The sequence below is a fragment of the Salmo salar genome, chromosome ssa10 (genome assembly GCF_905237065.1).
Source record: "Salmo salar chromosome ssa10, Ssal_v3.1, whole genome shotgun sequence".
Classification (NCBI taxonomy): domain Eukaryota; kingdom Metazoa; phylum Chordata; class Actinopteri; order Salmoniformes; family Salmonidae; genus Salmo; species Salmo salar.
Genome location: NC_059451.1, coordinates 94,804,113 through 94,823,781, shown reverse-complemented (window position 1 = coordinate 94,823,781; position 19,669 = coordinate 94,804,113). Strand labels below are relative to the sequence as shown.

General features: G+C 40.8%; 1 pseudogene; it reads left to right on the top strand.

The window, feature by feature from the left end:
• The window catches only part of LOC123724480 (zona pellucida sperm-binding protein 4-like), a 58,445-nt pseudogene extending 39,728 nt beyond the window's left edge, over positions 1-18,717 (top strand).
• The last annotated feature ends 952 nt before the right edge of the window (positions 18,718-19,669 follow it).

Here is a 19,669-nt window from a genome sequence, read left to right as displayed (position 1 = left end):
TAGAGGAGTTAGAGCCCTGTCTATGTTCGTAGATAAGATGAGAGCACCCCTCCAGCTAGGATGGAGTCCGTCACTCCTCAACAGACCAGGCTTGGTCCTGTTTGTGGGTGAGTCTCAGAAAGAGTGCCAATTATCTACAAATTCTATCTTTTGGGAGGGGCAGAACACAGTTTTCAACCAGTGATTGAGTTGTGAGACTCTGCTGTAGAGCTCATCACTCCCCCTAACTGGGAGGGGGCCAGAGACAATTAATCGATGCCGACACATCTTTCTAGCTGATTTACACGCTGAAGCTATGTTGCGCTTGGTGACCTCTGACTGTTTCATCCTAACATCGTTGGTGCCGACGTGGATAACAATATCTCTATACTCTCTACACTCGCCAGTTTTAGCTTTAGCCAGCACCGTCTTTAGATTAGCCTTAACGTCGGTAGCCCTGCCCCCTGGTAAACAGTGTATGATCGCTGGATGATTCGTTTTAAGTCTAATACTGCGGGTAATGGAGTCGCCAATGACTAGGGTTTTCAATTTGTCAGAGCTAATGGTGGGAGCCTTCGGCGTCTCAGACCCCACAACGGGAGGAGTAGAGACCAGAGAAGTTTCGGCCTCCGACTCCGACTCGCTTAATGGGGAGAACCAGTTGAAAGTTTCTGTCGGCTGAATAAGCGACACCGGTTGAGCATTCCTACAGCATTTCCCTCCAGAAGCCATGAGAAAGTTGTCCGGCTGCGGGGACCGTGCCAGGGGATTTATACTAACATTACTATCTGTACTTACTGGTGGCACAGACGCTGTTTCATCCTTTCCTACACTGAAATTACCCTTGCCTAACGATTGCGTCTGAAGCTGGGCTTGCAGCACAGCTATCCTTGCCGTAAGGCCGTAAGGCGATCGTTCTCCTGTATATTATAAGTACAACGACTGCAATTAGAAGGCATCATGTTAATGTTACTTAGCTTCGGCTGTTTGAAGTCCTGACGAACCATGTCCAGATAAAACCTCCGGGGTGAAAAAGTTGAATGAAAAAAGTTGAGTGAGGGAAAAACTAAAAATATACGGTAATGAAAAAGTAAAAACCGTGAGGTAGTCAGGTAGCAAAGTAAGATCGGCAACAAACGCACAGCAGCAGGTCATTTTGCAGGGCTCTGGCAGTGCTTCTCCTGCTCCTCCTTGCACAAAGGCAGAGGCAGCGGTCCTGCTGCTGGGTTGTTGCCCTCCTACGGCCTCCTCCACGTCTCCTGATGTACTGGCCTGTCTCCTGGTAGTGCCTCCATGCTCTGGACACTACGCTGACAGACACAGCAAACCTTCTTGCCACAGCTCGCATTGATGTGCCATCCTGGATGAGCTGCACTATCTGAGCCACTTATGTGGGTTGTAGACTCCGTCTCATGCTACCACTAGAGTGAAAGCACCGCCAGCATTCAAAAGTGACCAAAACATCAGCCAGGAAGCATAGGAACTGAGAAGTGGTCTGTGGTCTCCACCTGCAGAACCACTCCTTTATTGGGGGTGTCTTGCTTATTGCCTATAATTTCCACCTGTTGTATATTCCATTTGCACAACAGCATGTGAAATTTATCATTCAGTGTTGCTTCCTAAGTGGACAGTTTGATTTCACAGAAGTGTGATTGACTTGGAGTTACATTGTGTTGTTTAAGTGTTCCCTTTATTTTTTTGAGCAGTATATTTCAAACAATTCTGAAATGTTGACCCTTGTGTCACACATTGGCCCCTTTATTTATAGAAAGACCAACATACACAGGATAAATCATAAGAAATAGGGGTATTGTAAAGAGTTGGCTATTGTAAAAACATAGCAAGGTGTTGTATGCCATTTCTGCCCCATGCAACATTGTACTAGATCACCTTTTCTACATGACTTGTCAACTGATACCGTACTGCAATTCATCAGCTTAGTGTATCAATGAAATTCAGATAATGAGTGCAATGTATTGTTATACCCGACACTATAATTCCAAATGGTAGCACATAGTGACTCTTTCCACTTTGTCCTATTGAAGCACACTGGCTGATGGAGAATGATGATAATATTTACAGCCACTTCCATACAGAATCTTAATTTGAACATTCTGTTGTTGCAGGTATTTTCCTTCATTGCAGGAAATGCAAACTAGTAGTGTATTCAAGATTTAAAAAGGCTACTAAAGTTTGTAATTTCCTCTTTAAAATGTCAGACGTGATTAGCCCTGAAGAGAAATGCATCAACCCCTACAAGAAATGTCCATTAATAAAAATCCACATAATAGGCACTACATAATTTTGGTGGAGTAGTTATCAGGTTTGAGCAGTTTGATTAAGTGATAGTTAACTGTATTGTTAACAAATGATAAGAAAACCATATCAAAAGTAAAGTAGATATTGCATTTTTAAAAGCAGATATGTATCCAAATTGAAAGAGTGATTTAGTGCAGTGAACAAGTGAATTTTTTAATTTGTTTGTTGTACTCAGTCAATTGAAATGTTGTTAGAGATTTGAAAATGTACCACATACTTGTGAAAATTGCACCAAAGCTGTAATAAAGGTTAAGCTTGTACACTTCCAGTTCTGCAGTCTTGTTATATATTGACATAAGTGCATGTGATACTAAAGAGCCGTTAACATGGTTAAGTTAGTCACAATTTTGATGCATTATAATATCACATCTGAAATGTCGCAAATAGTGATGGAAATTCTTAGTCTTTTCGGTGAGCTTAATGGTTTTTTATCATTAACTTAATATTCTTCCTATGCTCTGTAACCAGTGACTGTCCAGTGTACCAGGGATGGCCAGTTTGTGGTGGTGGTTGCCAGGGATGCCACTCTGCCCAACCTGGAGCTAGATTCTATCAGCCTGCTGGGGAGGAATGGAGCCCACTGCACCCCTGTCGGCATCACTTCTGCTTTTGCCATCTACCAGTTCAAAGTCACTGAATGTGGAACTGTCATGACGGTACGTATCAGCTGTGTTTGGCTTCAGTCTAAGTACAGGGAAGTAGTTCCTCTCTCCTTCAAAGAATTGGATCACATCAACCATATTAGTTGCAACAATGATCATATCATTGATTGTTTATTCAGGTTTAAAGATGTTGCCGCATTGTGGCAAAAGCTCTTTGTCAAACCTATGATGATTTTGCCTCTTAAAGATGAGCTGTATAAGAGAGTTGTGTTTATTGCAGGAGGAACCTGGTACTATTTTCTATGAGAACAGGATGTCCTCTTCATATATAGTGGGAATGGGACCCATCGGGCGCCATCACCAGGGACAGCCAATTTAAGTAGGTGATCTAAAATAATAATGATAATAATAACAACAATATCCTAGGGAAGTCTAAAATAAGCTAAACACTGTCATGTTTTTTTCTGTATATTGGGCCAGGTTGGGAATTTTGACAAGACACTGGAGTTAACACCATTTATCTTCTTAAATGTGTAATGGGATCTTTAGTCAAAATAAAATACAATTGTATTTGTCATGTACACAGATTACAGCAGGTGTGCTAGCTCCCTTAACATTGCAGTACAAAAATAAATATCAATAATAAAGAGTCAAATGGTCGGAGTGGATGGGTGGGCAGATACCAGTAACGTCAAGCAACGAAAAGGTTGTGTGTTCGAATATAATCAGTGGCCAAATTTAGCATCTTAGCTAATTAGCAACTACTTATTACTTTTTAGCTACTTTGCAACTACTTAATATGTTAGCTAACTGTTTTCCTAATCATTACCTGAACTCTTTAACCTAACCTCTAACCCTAACCTTCTTAACCCAAACCTTAACACCTAACCACTAGCCTAGCGAATGTTAGCCGCCTAGCTAATGGTAGTTTTAGCCACCTAGATAGCAAAAACATAAAATCAAATGAAATCAAATTTTATTGGTCACATACAGATGTTATTGCGGGTGTAGCGAAATGCTCTTAGCTCCAACAGTGCAGTAGTATCTAACAATTCACAACAATACACATCTAAAAGTAAAAGAATGGAATTAAAAAACATATAAATATTAGGACAAGCAATGTCCGAGTGGCATTGACTAAAATACAGTAGAATTGAATACAGTATATACATATGAGATGAGTAACGCAGTGTGTAAACATTATTAAAATGACTAGTGTTCCATTATTAAAGTGGCCAGTGATTCCATGTCTATGTGTATAGGGCAGCTGCCTCTAAGGTGCAGGGTTAAGTAACCGGATGGTAGCCGGCTAGTGATGGCTATTTAACAGTCTGATGGCCTTGAGATAGAAGCTGTTTCAGTCTCTCAGTCCCAGCTTCTGATGCACCTGTACTGACCTCGCCTTCTGGATGATAGTGGGGTGAACAGGCTGTGGCTCGGGTGGTTGATGCCCTTGATGATAATTTTAGCGTTCCTGTGACATCGGGTGCTTTGGGGTCTTGGAGGGCAGGCAGTGTGCCCCCGGTGATGCGTTGGGCAGACCGCACCACCTTTTGGCGAGCCCCTGCGGTTGCGAGCGGTGCAGTTGCCATACCAGGCGGCGATACAGCCCAACAGGATGCTCTTAATTGTGTATCTGTAAAAGTGTTAAAGTTGCGACAGTTCGTTTCTGGTATCAGAACAAAATAGTCAGCACATAGTAACTTCTGATTTATTTGTACTTTAATTAATGCAAACACGTGTATGGTAAATATGTGGTTCGTATATACGGGCTCACTGAAACACCACGCAGGGCAGACAGAGAACTGAAATGTCATCACAAGTTCTTCTTTAAATACTTCTTGACAGATGTAGTTCCCACTCCTTGCTGGGCCTGTCAGAGTAGAGACTGGGTGTGGTTTAGACTTACTCCAGCCTATCGTTGGCGTGCAGGTTGGTCCCAACCTCTTGACGCATCACATGTTGTCTGGCGTTGGATCTTATCTTCTTAGTGTATACTCAAGAGTCAGCAACCACTCAATTTCCAGTGATTTACTTATACTGTTGTTTCTCCACTCTACCTGTTCCTCACATGCTCCCCTTGTGATGGGTTTCACAACCTCCTATCACTAAGTCAGCTGCCTACACCTTGTTACACAATGCACAGTTCTCTAAAACCCCTACATTGCAACCATTATCTTGTAATTGCTGTTGTTCAGCAAAAAGCTCTTGCAAAACCCTGTTTTAAAGCATCAGCATTCTGTCCACATGACCCACCATCACATGAGCCACTTACTCTAACATATAGCAGTATTCAATTATCTATAGTTTATATGCTTAATATTGTGGCATAGCTTCTGTTATTTTATATAGGTTATGCTAACAAATAGTTGGTTAAACCCTAACAAAAGTTTGTGGGTCTTAGGGGCCAAGACGAATTTCTTCAGCCTCCTGAGGTTGAAGAGGCGGTGTTGTGCCTTCTTCACCACACTGTCTGTGGGGGTGGACCATTTCAGATTGTCAGTGATGTGTACGCCAAGGACCTTGAAGCTTTCCACCTTCTCCACTGCGGTTCTGTGGATGTGGATAGGGGTGTGCTCACTCTGCAGTTTCCTGAAGTCCACGATCTGCTCCTTTGTTTTATTGACGTTGAGGGAGAGGTTATTTTCCTTTGCACCACTATTGTTGCTAATAGAGCCTACTACTGTTGTATTGTCATCTTGAGTTGGAGGCGTGCGTGGCCATGCAGTCATGGATGAACAGGGAGTATTTTGTATTTGTATTTATTAAGGATCCCCATTAGCTGCTGACTCTTCCTGGGGTCCTGCAAAATTAAGGCAGTTTATACTATTTTAAAAACATTACAATACATTCACAGATTTCACAACATGCTGTGTGGCCTCAGGCCCCTACTCCACCACTACCACATATATACAGTACTATATTCATATGTATTTCAAAGTTGAAGTCGGAAGTTTCCATACACTCAGGTTGGAGTCATTAAAACTCGTTTTTCAACCACTCCACAAATTTCTTGTTTACAAACTATACTTTTGGCAAGTCGGCTAGGACATCTACTTTGTGCATGACACAAGTCATTTTTCCAACAATTGTTTACAGAGAGATCATTTCACCTATAATTCACTGTATCACAATTCCAGTGGGTCAGAAGTGTACATAAACTAAGTTGACTGTGCCTTTAAGCAGCTTGGAAAATTCCAGAAAATGATGTCATGGCTTTAGAAGCTTCTGATAGGCTAATTGACATCATTTGAGTCAATTGGAGGTGAACCTGTGGATGCATTTCAAGGCCTCCCTTCAAATTCAGTGCCTCTTTGCTTGACATCATGGGAAAATCAAAAGAAATCAGCCAAGACCTCGGGAAAAAAATTGTAGACCTCCACAAGTTTGGTTCATCCTTGAGAGCAATTTCCAAACGCCTGAAGGTACCACGTTCATCTGTACAACAATAGTACACAAGTATAAACACCATGGGACCACGCAGCCGTCATACCGCTCAGGAAGGAGATGCGTTCTGTCTCCTAGCATTGAACATACTTTGGTGCGAAAAGTGCAAATCAATCCCAGAACAACAGCAAAGGACCTTGTGAAGATGCTGGAGGAAACAGGTACAAAAGTATCTATATCCACAGTAAAACGAGTCCTATATCGACAACCTGAAAGGCCACTCAACAAGGAAGAAGCCACTGCTCCAAAACCGCCTTAATTAAAAAAGCCAGACTACATTTTGCAACTGCACATGGAGACACAGATAGTACTTTTTGGAGAAATGTCCTCTGGTCTGATGAAACAAAAATAGAACTGTTTGGCCATAATGACCATCGTTATGTTTGGAGGAAAAAGGGGGAGGCTTGCAAGCTGAAGAACACCATCCCAACCGTGAAGCACGGGGGTGTCAGCATCATGTTGTGGGGGTGCTTTGCTGCAGGAGGGACTGGTGCACTTCACAAAATAGATGGCATCATGAGGAAGAAAAATTATGTGGATAGATTGAAGCAACATCTCAAGACATCAGTCGGGAAGTTACAGCTTGGTCGCAAATGGGTCTTCCAAATGGACAATGACCCCAAGCATACATCCAAAGTTGTGGCAAAATGGTTTAAGGACAACAAGGTCAAGGTATTGGAGTGGCCATTACAAAGCCCTGACTTCAATCCTATCGAAAATTTGTGGGCAGAACTGAAAAAGCGTGTGCGAGCAAGGAGGCCTACAAACCTGACTCCAGTTACCCCAGCTCTGTCAGGAGGAATGGGCCAAAATTCACCCAACTTATTGTGGGAAGCTTGTGGAAGGCTACCCGAAACATTTGACCTAAGTTAAACAATTTAAAAGGCAATGCTACCAAATACTAATTGAGTGTATGTAAACTTCTGACCCACTGGGAATGTGATGAAAGAAATAAAAGCTGAAATAAATTTCTCTCTTCTATTATTCTGACATTACACATTCTTAAAATAAAAAGTAGTGATCCTAACTGACCTAAGACAGGGCATTTTTACTAGGATTAAATTTCAGGAAATGTGAAGAACTGAGTTTAAATGTATGTGGCTAAGGTGTATGTAAACTACCGACTTCGACTGTATAGTGAGCATGTTATCGTGTGTGTGTATGCATGTGTCTGTGCCAATATTTGTGTTGCTTCACAGTCCCCGCTGTTCCATAAGGTGTTTTTTAAATCTAATTTTGCTACTTGCGTCAGTTACTTGATGTGGAATAGAGTTCCATGTAGTCATGGCTCTATGTAGTACCTTGTGCCTCCCATGTCTGTTCTGGACTTGGGGACTGTGAAGAGACCTCTTGTGGCATGTCTTGTGGGGTATGCATGGGTGCCCGAGCTGTGTGCCAGTAGTTTAGACATACAGCTCGGTGCATTCAACATGTCAATACCTCTCATAAATAAAAGTAGTGATGAAGTCAATCTCTTCTCCACTTTCAGTCAGGAGAGATTGACATGCAAATTATTAATATTAACTCTCTGTGTACATCCAAGGGCCAGCCGTGCTGCCCTGTTCTGAGCCAATTGCAATTTTCCTAAGTCCTTTTTAGTGTCACCTGACCACACGACTGAACATTAGTCAAGATGCAACAAACTAGGGCCTGTAGGACCTACCTTGTTGATAGTGTTGTTAAGAAGGCGGAGCATCGCTTTATTATAGACAGACTTCTCCCCATCTTAGCTACTACTGCATAAATATGTTTTGACCATGACAGTTTACAATCTAGGGTTACTCCAAGCAGTTTAGTCATCTCAACTTTCTCAATTTCCACATGATTTATTACAAGATTTAGTTGAGGTTTAGGTTTTAGTGAGTGTTTTGTTCCAAATACAATGCTTCTAGTTTTAGAAATATTTAGGGCTAACTTATTCCTTGCCACCCACTCTGAAACTAACTGCAGCTCTTTGTTGAGTGTTGCAGTCATTTCAGTCGCTGTAGTAGCTGACGTGTATAGTGTTGAGTCATCGGCATAAATAGATACTCTGGCTTTACTCAAAGTTAGTGCATGTCGTTAGTAAAAATTGAAAAAGCAAGGGCCTAAACAGCTACCCTGGGGAATTCCTGATTCTAACTGGATTGTATCTGAGAGGCTTCCATTAAAGAACACCCTCTGTGTTCTGTTAGACAAGTAACTCTTTATCCACCTTATAGCAGGGGGTGTAAAGCCATAACACAAGTTTTTCCAGCAGCAAACTATGATCGCTAAAGTGAAAAGCTGTCTAACAAGACAGCCCCCCACAATCATTTAATCAATTTCTCTCAGCCAATCATCAGTCATTTGTGTACGTGCTGTGCTTGTTGAGTGTCCTTCCCTATAAGCATGCTGAAATTCTGTTGTCAATTTGTTTACTGTGAAATAGCATTGTACCTGGTAAAACATCATTTTTTCCCAGAAGTTTACTAAGGGTTGGTAACAGACTGATTGGTCGGCTATTTGAGCCAGAAAGGGGGCTTTACTATTCTTGGGTAGCAGAATGACTTTAGCTTACCTCCAGGCCTGAGGGCACACGCTCTCTAGTAGGCTTAAATTGAAGATGTGGCAAATAGGAGTGGCAATATCGTCTGCTATTATCCTCAGAAATTTTCCATCCAGACTGTCAGACCCCAGTGGCTTTTTGTTGTTGATAAACAATAATTTTTTCACCTCTTCCACACTGACTTTACGGAATTAAATTCTTGTCTTTCATAATATGATCCGATATACTTGGATGTGTAGTGTCAGCGTTTGTTGCTGGCATGTCATCCTTAAGTTTGCTTATCTTGCCAATGAAAGTCATTAAAGTAATTGGCAACATCAGTGGGCTTTGTGATGAATGAGCCATCTGATTCAATCAATGAAGGAGCCGAGTTTGCTTTTTTCCACAAAAGTTAATTTAAGGTGCCCCAAAGCTTTTTGCTATCATTCTTTATATAACTGATATTTGTTTCATAGCGTAGTTTCTTTTCATTTAGTTTAGTCACATGATTTCTTAATTTGCAGTACGTTTGCCAATCAGTTGGGCTGCCACACTTAATTGCCATACCTTTTGCCTCATCCCTCTCAACCATACAATTTTTTAATTCCTCACCAAGCCAAGGGGATTTAAGTTTTTAGTCATTTTGTTAATGGTTGCATGCTTATTAGTAACTGGAATAAGTAGTTTCATAAATGTGTCAAGTTTGAAGTGGGTCTAGGGTGTCAGGTAAGGTAGAGGTGATATGATCCTTAACTAGCCTCTCAAGGCACTGCATGATGACAGAAGTGTGTGCTACAGGGTGATAGTCATTTAGTTCAGTTACCTTTGCTTTCTTTGGTACTCATATCGGCCACGGAGAACAAGAGCCCACTGTCCCTGGGAGCGGGCCGGGGCGGTGGCACTGTGTTATCCTCAAAGAGGCCGAAGAAAGTGTTTAGCTTGTCCGGGAGCAAGACGTCGGTGTCCGCGACATGGTTGGTTTTCCCTGGACGGGTAAAGTATATGCCAAGAGAGCAATGATTATGTGAAACAGAGTATGTTACAGTCCCTGATGTGTCTCTGGAAGGAGATCCTCGCCTTGAGCTTTATTGTCCAGAGACTGAACATTAGCGAGTAATATACTCGTAAGCGGTGGATGGTGTGCATGCCTCCTGAGTCGGACTAGAAGTCCACTCCGAATAGCTCTTCTCCGCTGGCGGCGTCTTGGAGCAGCCTCTGGGATAAGTTCACTTGCCTTGGGGGGTACGAACAAAGGATCCAATTTGGGAAAGTCGTATTCCTGGCCGCTCTGATATCCAAAAGTTACTTCCGGCTATATGTAATAACACAAAAAAAAACGTTCTCGGGCTAATAATGTAAGAAATAACACACACACAAAACAAAATACTGCAAAGTTGCTTTGGAGCTAGAAGCAGAGCTGCCATGTCTGTCGGCGCCATCTTGGAATATGTAGCATATCATACAAATTATAATTCAGAGCATATCTTACGAAATGGATGATGGACATCACAAACTAATACCAAACGTAAAACATATACTCATTTGAGTGTCCCGGATCTTTGTTTACTATGTTACGTCTATCCCTGATTCAAGGTTGGTGAGTCTGTCTGTCTGTCTGTAATGGATGGTAGACATGGCGTATCACATTTAACAAACCAAACATTAAAATACCGTTATAGAAGGTAAAATAAAAACCCAAACTGACCCGTGCATAAATACCGGTGTATATAGTAAAAATACGGTATACCGCCCAGCCCTAGGCTACCTTGTACTTCATGTTTGAGTTTTACTTGTAAGCAGGAATCCGGAGGATATAGTTATGGTCCGATTTGCTAAATGGAGTGGGGGCAGAGCTTTGTATGCACCTCTGTGTGTGGAGTTTAGCTGATTTATCCCTCTAGTTGCACAGGTGACATGCTAGTATAAATGAGGTAAAACAAATGTAAGTTTTCCTGCATTAACCTTTTACTGCAGTGGGCTAAATCAGGGTCACACAGAGCGTTTCTTGGTAGTTTTAAACAAATCTACTTTAAAACTGAAGTATACCTCTCACACACATGGTTATGGACTTTAAAAAAGAAGACACCTGTACCATGTCAGATATAGAGTTGAAATGTATTCAATTGAGTTTGCATCCCAATATTACACTTTCTATACATCAGAAAATACTGAAATACAACAAAAACTGTTTGACATAAACACCAGATTTTTTGCATGTTTTTTAAATGTTTATTCAATATGAAATTATGAAAAATATTTATAACATTCCACCCATGAGGCCACTAGATCATTTGACTGCAGGAAAGGACTACAATCACCGGCCACTAAGAGCACCGCCTCTCGATTAGCATTTTCTTGTTTACTTATGGTCTTATATACCTCTTTGAGTGCCGTCTTAGTGCCATCATCGGTTTGTGGTGGTAAATAGACAGCAACGAAAAGTACAGATAAACTCTTAGTAAATAGTATGTTCTCATGCTTATCATGAGGTATTCTAACTCATGTGAGCAGAACCTTGAGACTTCCTTAATGTTAGAGATCACGCACCAGCTGCTTTCAATAAAGAGACAAACATCACCCCAGCCCCCCCCAAACTTACTGGGTTCTGTCCTGCCGATGCATAGAAAGATGTATTGTATATTATCCATATCCTTCTTCACCCTTGAATCTGAGAAACATTGTATATTACTTGAACTCTTGAACGGAGCTCGTCCAGTTTTTTCTCCAGCGATTGCACAATCGCCAGTAGAACAGAGTGTAGAGGCGATTTATCCATTCGCCGCCGTAGTCTCACTAGGGTGCCCGGATGCTGTCTTCGCCTCCTTCGAGTGTCGGGGATTAAGGCCTGGTCCGGGATAATCAATATGTCTTTCACCTCCGACTCATTGAAGTAGAACTCCTCGTCCAAATCGAGGTTAGTGATAGATGTTCTGATGTCCAGAAGCTTTTTTCGGTCATTGGAAACTATGGTCAAAACATGCTATACTATAAAAGATCAGTGCAAGAAATACACAAAATAGCACAATTGGTCAGGAGCCTGTAATACGGCCGCCATTCCCTCCGGCGGCATTCCATTAAATTACATATAGGCAAGCCAAAACGCCTCCTAAACCTTAAACAGCCAGGTCACCCATGATACAAGTCAGCATTCATGTCCATCCATGTCTGAGGACATCGGGAGATGACGTGGAAACCGTCCACCAGGGGCTACAGTTAGAGCTGTTACCTTAAACTAGATTTCAGTTTTGTTAGGGTGTTATGGACGGGGATGGTGAATAGGCATAAGCATCTGCCTCTGTTTCATTTTTTAGATTTTTTTTGTTGCCTATACCAAACCTTAAACATTTGGAGTTAATGCCTAGCCTTAAGATTTCGATGTTAATGCCTAAACTTTACATTAAACACTTCAAAATTTGACGTTTGCAACAACTTTGAAATGTGATGTTTGAGAAACATGGATGAATGTCTATTTCTGACGTGAGACTGTGAGAGCTAGTTGCCTTATATGGCCAGATTTAAAGTTGAGATGTCAAGATGTCTGACCGCACTCCCTTTCTTCTCAGTCTAATATTCCAGTGCAGATATAGGGGCATCGTGGTTGAGGCTCTTGTGATTGAAGTGAAGCGGGTGCCTCCCCCAATTCTTCCACCAGCTCCTGGACCCCTCAGAGTTGAGCTCAGACTGGCCAATGGAATATGCCTCACCAAGGGATGTAAGGAAGGCAAGTAGCACTATATTCATTGATTGGTTTGTTGGATTAATAAATGGGCAAATTAATTAATCTTTCCTCTTTTGAAACAGAGGAGACGGCCTACACCTCATACTACACTGAGGCAGACTATCCTGTCACCAAATTCCTCAGGGATCCCGTGTATGCTGAGGTTCGCATCCTGGAGAGGACAGATCCCAACATTGTGCTGACCCTGGGTCGCTGCTGGGCCACCACAACCCCGACCCTCTCAGCCTACCCCAATGGAACCTTATCATTTCTGGGTAAATATCTGAATAAGTAGAATTTGTAAAAACGTTTTAACTGTACGTCCAATTTCTTTTATACCATTTCTTGTAAAGATGAGGAAAATGTTCAGCAGCTCTAGGAGAACTTCACTTCAACGCAGACAGACACTTGAATGACCATGGCATTGTCTGTCCGTCTACTGTATGTCTCTCTCTCGCTCTCTGTGTCTGTCTCTCTTTCTTCATTTGTATCTTTAGATGTCCGTACAAGGATGACCGTTACCTGACCATGCCCATCCCTGTGGAAGCCTCCTCTGGTCTGTCCTTCCCAACCCACTACAGGCGCTTCGTCCTCAAGATGTTCACCTTTGTGGATCCAACATCTATGTCCCCCCTGAGGGAGAGGGTACGACCATAGAAATACATATAGTACCAGTCAAAAGTTTGGACACACCTACTCATTCAAGGGCTTTTCTTAATTTTTTACTATTTTCTACATTGTAAAATAATAGTGAAGACATCAAAACTATGGAATAATACATATGGAATCATGTAGTAACCAAAAAAGTGTTTAGATTCTTCAAAGTAGCCACCCTTTGCCTTGATGACAGCTTTGCACACTCTTGGCATTCTCTTAACCAGCTTCACCTGTAATGCTTTTCCAACAGCCTTGAAGGAGTTCCCACATATGTTGAGCACCTGTTGGCTGCTTTTCCTTCACTCCGCGGTCCAACTAATCCCAAACCATCTCAATTGGGTTGAGGTTGGGTGATTGTGGAGGCCAAGTCATCTGATGCAGCACTCCATCACTCTCCTTCTTGGTCAAATTGCCCTTACACAGCCTGGAGGTGTGTTGAAAAACAAATGGTAGTCCCACTAAGCGCAAAGCAGATAGGATGGAGTATCACTGCAGAATGCTGTGGTAGCCATGCTGATTAAGTGTGCCTTGAATTATAAATAAATCACTGACAGTGTCACCAGCTAAGCACCCCCACACCATCACACCTCCTCCTCGCTTCATGGTGGGATGCACACATGCGGCGATCATCCGTTCACCTACTCTGCGTCTCAAGACACGGCAGTTGAAACCAAAAATCTCAAATTTGAACTCTTCAGACCAAAGGACAGATTTCCACCAGTCTAATGTCCATTGCTCGTTTCTTGGCCCAAGCAAGTCTCTTCTTATTGGTGTCCTTTTGTAGTGATTATTTGCAGCAATTGGACCATGAAGGCCTGACTCACACAGTCTCCTCTGAACAGTTGATGTTGAGATGTTTCTGTTACTTGAACTCTGTGAAGCATTTATTTGGGCTGCAATCTGGAGGTGCAGTTAACTCTAATGAACGTATTATCCTCTGCAGCAGTGGTAACTCTAGGTCTTCCTTTCCTGTGGCGGTCCTCATGAGAGCCAGTTTCATCATAGCGGGGGATGCTGTAAATCAAAATGACTCGATGTGTTCTGAAAGATGAGACATTGAGGATTATAATAAATCCTGCTTTAATCCATCAGTAAAATTGCCACGGGGGAAAGGGGGACATGAACAGGTTGATTCATCCGCTCATTTCTATTTACATTTAGGGACGTTTGGGGCCAACTCGAAGTCGAGCCCCTCCTCTCTACCTAATGGCAACATTTTGAAGAATACCATGCATGAGAGGAGCTAGAAAATAGCACATTCTTTCTCTGCCCCATGGCAAAATGTGTAGAATTGCAGGAAATTAGCATTAAACTACATAATTTTCTCTCAGACTCATGACAAAGTCTAGAATAGCACTATAAACTCAACATTTTCTCTCTGCCCCTGTAAGAACCTCTTACATCTAGATGTTCCGCTAGCGGAACGCCTCACCAATATCCAATGATAGAGCGTGGCGCGAATTACAAATACCTCAAAAATTCAAAAAATTCAATTTTTCAAACATATGACTATTTTACACCATTTTAAAGACAAGACTCTCCTTTATCTAACCACATTGTCCGATTTCAAAAAGGCTTTACAACGAAAGCAAAACATTAGATTATGTCAGGAGAGTACCCAGCCAGAAATAATCACACACCCATTTTTCAAGCTAGCATATAATGTCACAAAAACCAAAACCACAGCTAAATGCAGCACTAACCTTTGATGATCTTCATCAGATGACACTCCTAGGACATTATGTTATACAATACATGCATGTTTTGTTCAATCAAGTTCATATTTATATCAAAAACCAGCTTTTTACATTAGCATGTTTTGTTCAGAACTAGCATACCCACCGAAAACTTCCGGTGAATTTACTAAATTACTCACGATAAACGTTCACAAAAAACAAAACAATTATTTTAAGAATTATAGATACAGAACTCCTTTATGCAATCGCGGTGTCTGATTTTAAAATAGCTTTTCGGTGAAAGCACATTTTGCAATATTCTGAGTAGATAGCCCGGCCATCATGGCTCGCTATTTTGACACCCACCAAGTTTGGCACTCACCAAACTCAGATTTACTATAAGAAAAATGTGATTACCTTTGCTGTTCTTCATCAGAATGCACTCCCAGGACTTCTACTTCAACACCCAATGTTGTTTTGGTTCCAAATAATCCATAGTTATATCCAAATAGCTGCGTTTTGTTCTTGCGTTCAAGACACTATCCGAAGGGTGACGTGCCGGCGTGTATCATGACAAAAAATGTCAAAATATTCCATTACCGTACTTCGAAGCATGTCAAACGCTGTTTAAAATCAATTTTTATGCGATTTTTCTCGTAAAATAGCGATAATATTCCGACCGGGAGACGTTGTATCCGTTCAAACACTGACAATAGAAAATGGAGTCTTCACATGCACGCGTGCGCCAGTGTCATTGTTTTCAGAATGACCATTTTCCAAAACCCCTACTGTTTTCGCCCAGGGACTGCAGAGTTATCATTCCACGTTCTGGCGCCTTCTGAGAGCCTATGGGAGCCTTAGAAAATTTCACGTTACAGCAGAGATCCTATATTTTCGATAAAGAGGCTACAGAAGGCCAAGAAATGGTCAGACAGGGCACTTCCCATATAGAATCTTCTCAGGTTTTGGCCTGCCATATGAGTTCTGTTATACTCACAGGCCCCATTCAAACAGTTTTAGAAACTGTAGGGTGTTTTCTATCCAAATCAAATAATTATATGCATATTCTAGTTTCTGGGCAGGAGTAATAACCAGATTAAATCGGGTACGTTTTTTATCCGGCCGTGAAAATACTGCCCCATATCCTAAACAGGTTAAAAAATGTGTTGAAATGCAGGAATCTAGCTGTTTTCCTAAAGAAACCATGTTGTTTGGGGGGCATTCCATTTATCCTTCCACTTAAGCCGTGTTTTCAAATGATCTCTCCCTATACCCCACAACAGAGGCATAATAATGTCAAACTGTGTAGAATTGCAGGTAATACGTTTTAAAATGTCAAAAACATTTCCTGGGGAGGACACGCCTGGCCACCCCCACACCACCAAATTTGCACTTTACATTTCCATATTGTAAAAATCATGTTATTTACAGTATCAATGTTTATGATCGCTATGTGTATCATACCCAGGGTTGTTCTGAACAGAATTAGCCTATTATTGTGGTATTGTCCAGAACTCATCTGCATGCACTCATGACTCCATTCTATGTGCACCAAAATGACTTTGTTTCTTTGAAATTCTCTGTGAAAGCCTAACACTGTAAAATCATATTTTATTACTTATCTAAGTAATTTTGACAACAGAATAAGCTTTTAAATGATGTCCTCCTGACCCTGATTGAGATTTATAATGGACGTTTTTTTTAATTGCGTAAACAACAAAGAGTAGTTATTTTATGGTGGGGATGCAGGACTGTGTTCCAAACAGAACTACAAGTGTGCTTGCTTCAGTTGATCAATGGCAGCGCTTGGATAGCAAAAAAAAGCTCCTAATAGTTTAAGGCTCTTTCCTTCATAAAACTGCATTGAAATGACTGGTACCACTTGAAGACACCAGTTAGACCCCTCACTAAAACGCTTCCATTTTTTTTGTCTTATGTTGCACATAAGAATTTTCGTGGAAAAATTGGGCTATGTTATTGAATGTATACAGAGTATTTCCAGATTTCTTAATCAACAAATGCTGCGAAAAGTACAGTTAATGTAAAATGCTAATGAAACAACAGTGTATTGTTTGGATTTAGGCTTGTCTTGTGTCAGGTGAACTGTTGTCCTCAACTTTGTTGGATCATTTCCCCATAATCTTCAGTGATCCACTTCAATTGCTCCCATTGTTATGCAAATGCTTCTCATATGTCTTAGGCCAATTTCCACGCGTGTAAATGGTTGATTCTGTGGGTATGACTGTGTTCTAATTCTGCTGAATAAGACAGTTGGAACAACTCCATTGATGTTCTTGATTACCATGCTAACACTGTTTATTAAATGCATTCAATTAAAATGCACAAAATAGAATAAGTAATTTATGCTTACATATTTTTCAGTACCGCTTTTTTCGCTGTCCTATTACAATTGGTATTTGTGAAATTATTGCTACTTTCTGGTAATTACTCAATGATTTAACAAAATTATTTTGGCTTGCTTCTTGGTCACAATTGGTACTTTCTAGCAGTATAGTTTGTATAAATATAAAACTATTATACATTGTTCTTGGGTAATAATTAACTAGATAAGTATTACCTCCTTAAAAAAAAAAATCATGTAATATCTCTTGCAGATGTTCATCCATTGTAATACAGATTTGTGCCAGCCATACCAGGAAAACTGGTACTGTGTACCAAGATGCTTCAGAACGAGTGAGTTACTTTTTCTGTTAGGCTCATTCCATTACAGAAAATGGTTTCCTTCCCCTCTACCCTTCCCCTACAGTTTAAGTCTCGTCCCTCTCTCTGCAACTGACCACATACAATTTCCTTTCCAGGGAGACACATTGCCGATGCAGTTCAGAAGACCACCAGGAGCAAGTCTACTTTGGTTTCCAGTGGCGAACTGATCCTGACTCAAGCAAGCCCACCAACTAGAATATTGGTTGACTGAATACCAGCACTTTGCAGGCCATTGGCCAGTGGATAAATTGGTCCACTTTGGGGTTGGTTGAATGGAATTAAATTGTTCCCCAAAAGCCCCTGACCAAATTTATATTTGGTGAGGCAGTTTTTCACATCTTTAGTAAAATATATTGTATGGAAGTCTATGCAATATAATGTTTACAGGCTGATAAAGGAATGTTGAGACAAGTTGGAATGTTCACATGCTCATTGAAAATGACTGTATCAAACAACAATGGAACATTCTATTGGGTGGATTTCTTCTTAAAAAACATGGGTTTTAGTTTATGCTACAAATAACGAACTACATATTTGTTTTGCGGAAATTGGTCATACTGGGAAATAATACAAGTCCAAGAGATCCAAATCTGGTAGGATATTGATTTATTTGCTACCTGTAATAATCTGTTGTATAGCGGTGCTCACCATACTAAAATGAAAGGTGTGCTCTGTCATTTGTTGAGGAAGTTAACACAAAGTCATACAGATGAAGGATATTAATTTGAATACATTATTGTTGAAGGAAATTTTCTGGTTAGCAGTAAATGCAAACTAGTAGTGTATTCAAGGTTAAAAAGATTTGGCCTTACTAAAAATGCATCAACTCCTACAAAAATATCAATTAATTATAATCCACACAATAATTGCCATTTTCTGTTGCAGGGTTATTTTCTTGCTGTGAGAAACTGGTCAAATTAAGATCCTACATCTGTAGTTAAACACAAATGATCTCTAAAAAGGAAGATTATAATCATCAATCTATTCGATCCCTGACCATCATGATGAAAATTATGCTCTAACCTTACAAGTTATTTAATGAAATATGTTCCCTAATAATTTCATAGACATTAGTTTAGTGGCTGGTTGACACATTTTATAGAAACTATGCAATTGGTTATTAGGAAAAATCCAGCCTTTTAGCAATTGGGCCATTGCTGATGCCCTCGACAACACTCAGCAGCCACTAACCAATACATATTTTACATTAACAGTATAACTAGACACCATCTATAAAGGCTGTGGGGTAGTGGCGTCAAGTGCTATACGTTATATTGTTGAATATAAAATATACAGTTGAAGTCGGAAGCTTACAAACACTTAGGTTGGAGTCATTACAACTCGTTTTTCAACCACTCCACAAATTTCTTGTTAACAAACTATAGTTTTGGCAAGTCGGTTAGGACATCTGCTTTGTGCATGACACAAGTAATTTTTCCAACAATTGTTCACAGACAGATTATTTCACTGTATCGCAATTCAAGTGGGTCAGAAGTTTACATATACTAAGTTGACTGTGCCTTTAAACAACTTGGAAAATTCCAGAAAATGATGTAATGGCTTTAGAAGCTTCTGATTGACTCAAATCATGTCAATTAGCCTATTGGAGGTGTACCTGTGGATGTATTTCAAGGCCTACCTTCAAACTCAGTGCCTCTTTGCTTGACATCATGGGAAATTCAAAAGAAATCAGCCAAGACCTCAGATAAAATTGTAGATCTCCACAAGTCTGTTTCATCCTTGGGAGCAATTTCCAAACGCCTGAAGGTGCCAAGTTCATCTGTACAAACAATTGTACGCAAGTATAAACACCATGGGACCACGCAGCTGTCATACCGCGCAGGAAGGAGACGCATTTGGTCTCCTAGAGATGAAGGTACTTTGGTGTGAAAATGGCAAATCAATCCCAGAACAACAGCAAAGGACCTTGTGAAGATGCTGGAGGAAACGGGTATATCCACAGTAAAACGAGTCCTATATCGACATAACCTGAAAGGCCGCTCAGCAAGGAAAACACTGCTCCTAAACCGACATAAAATAG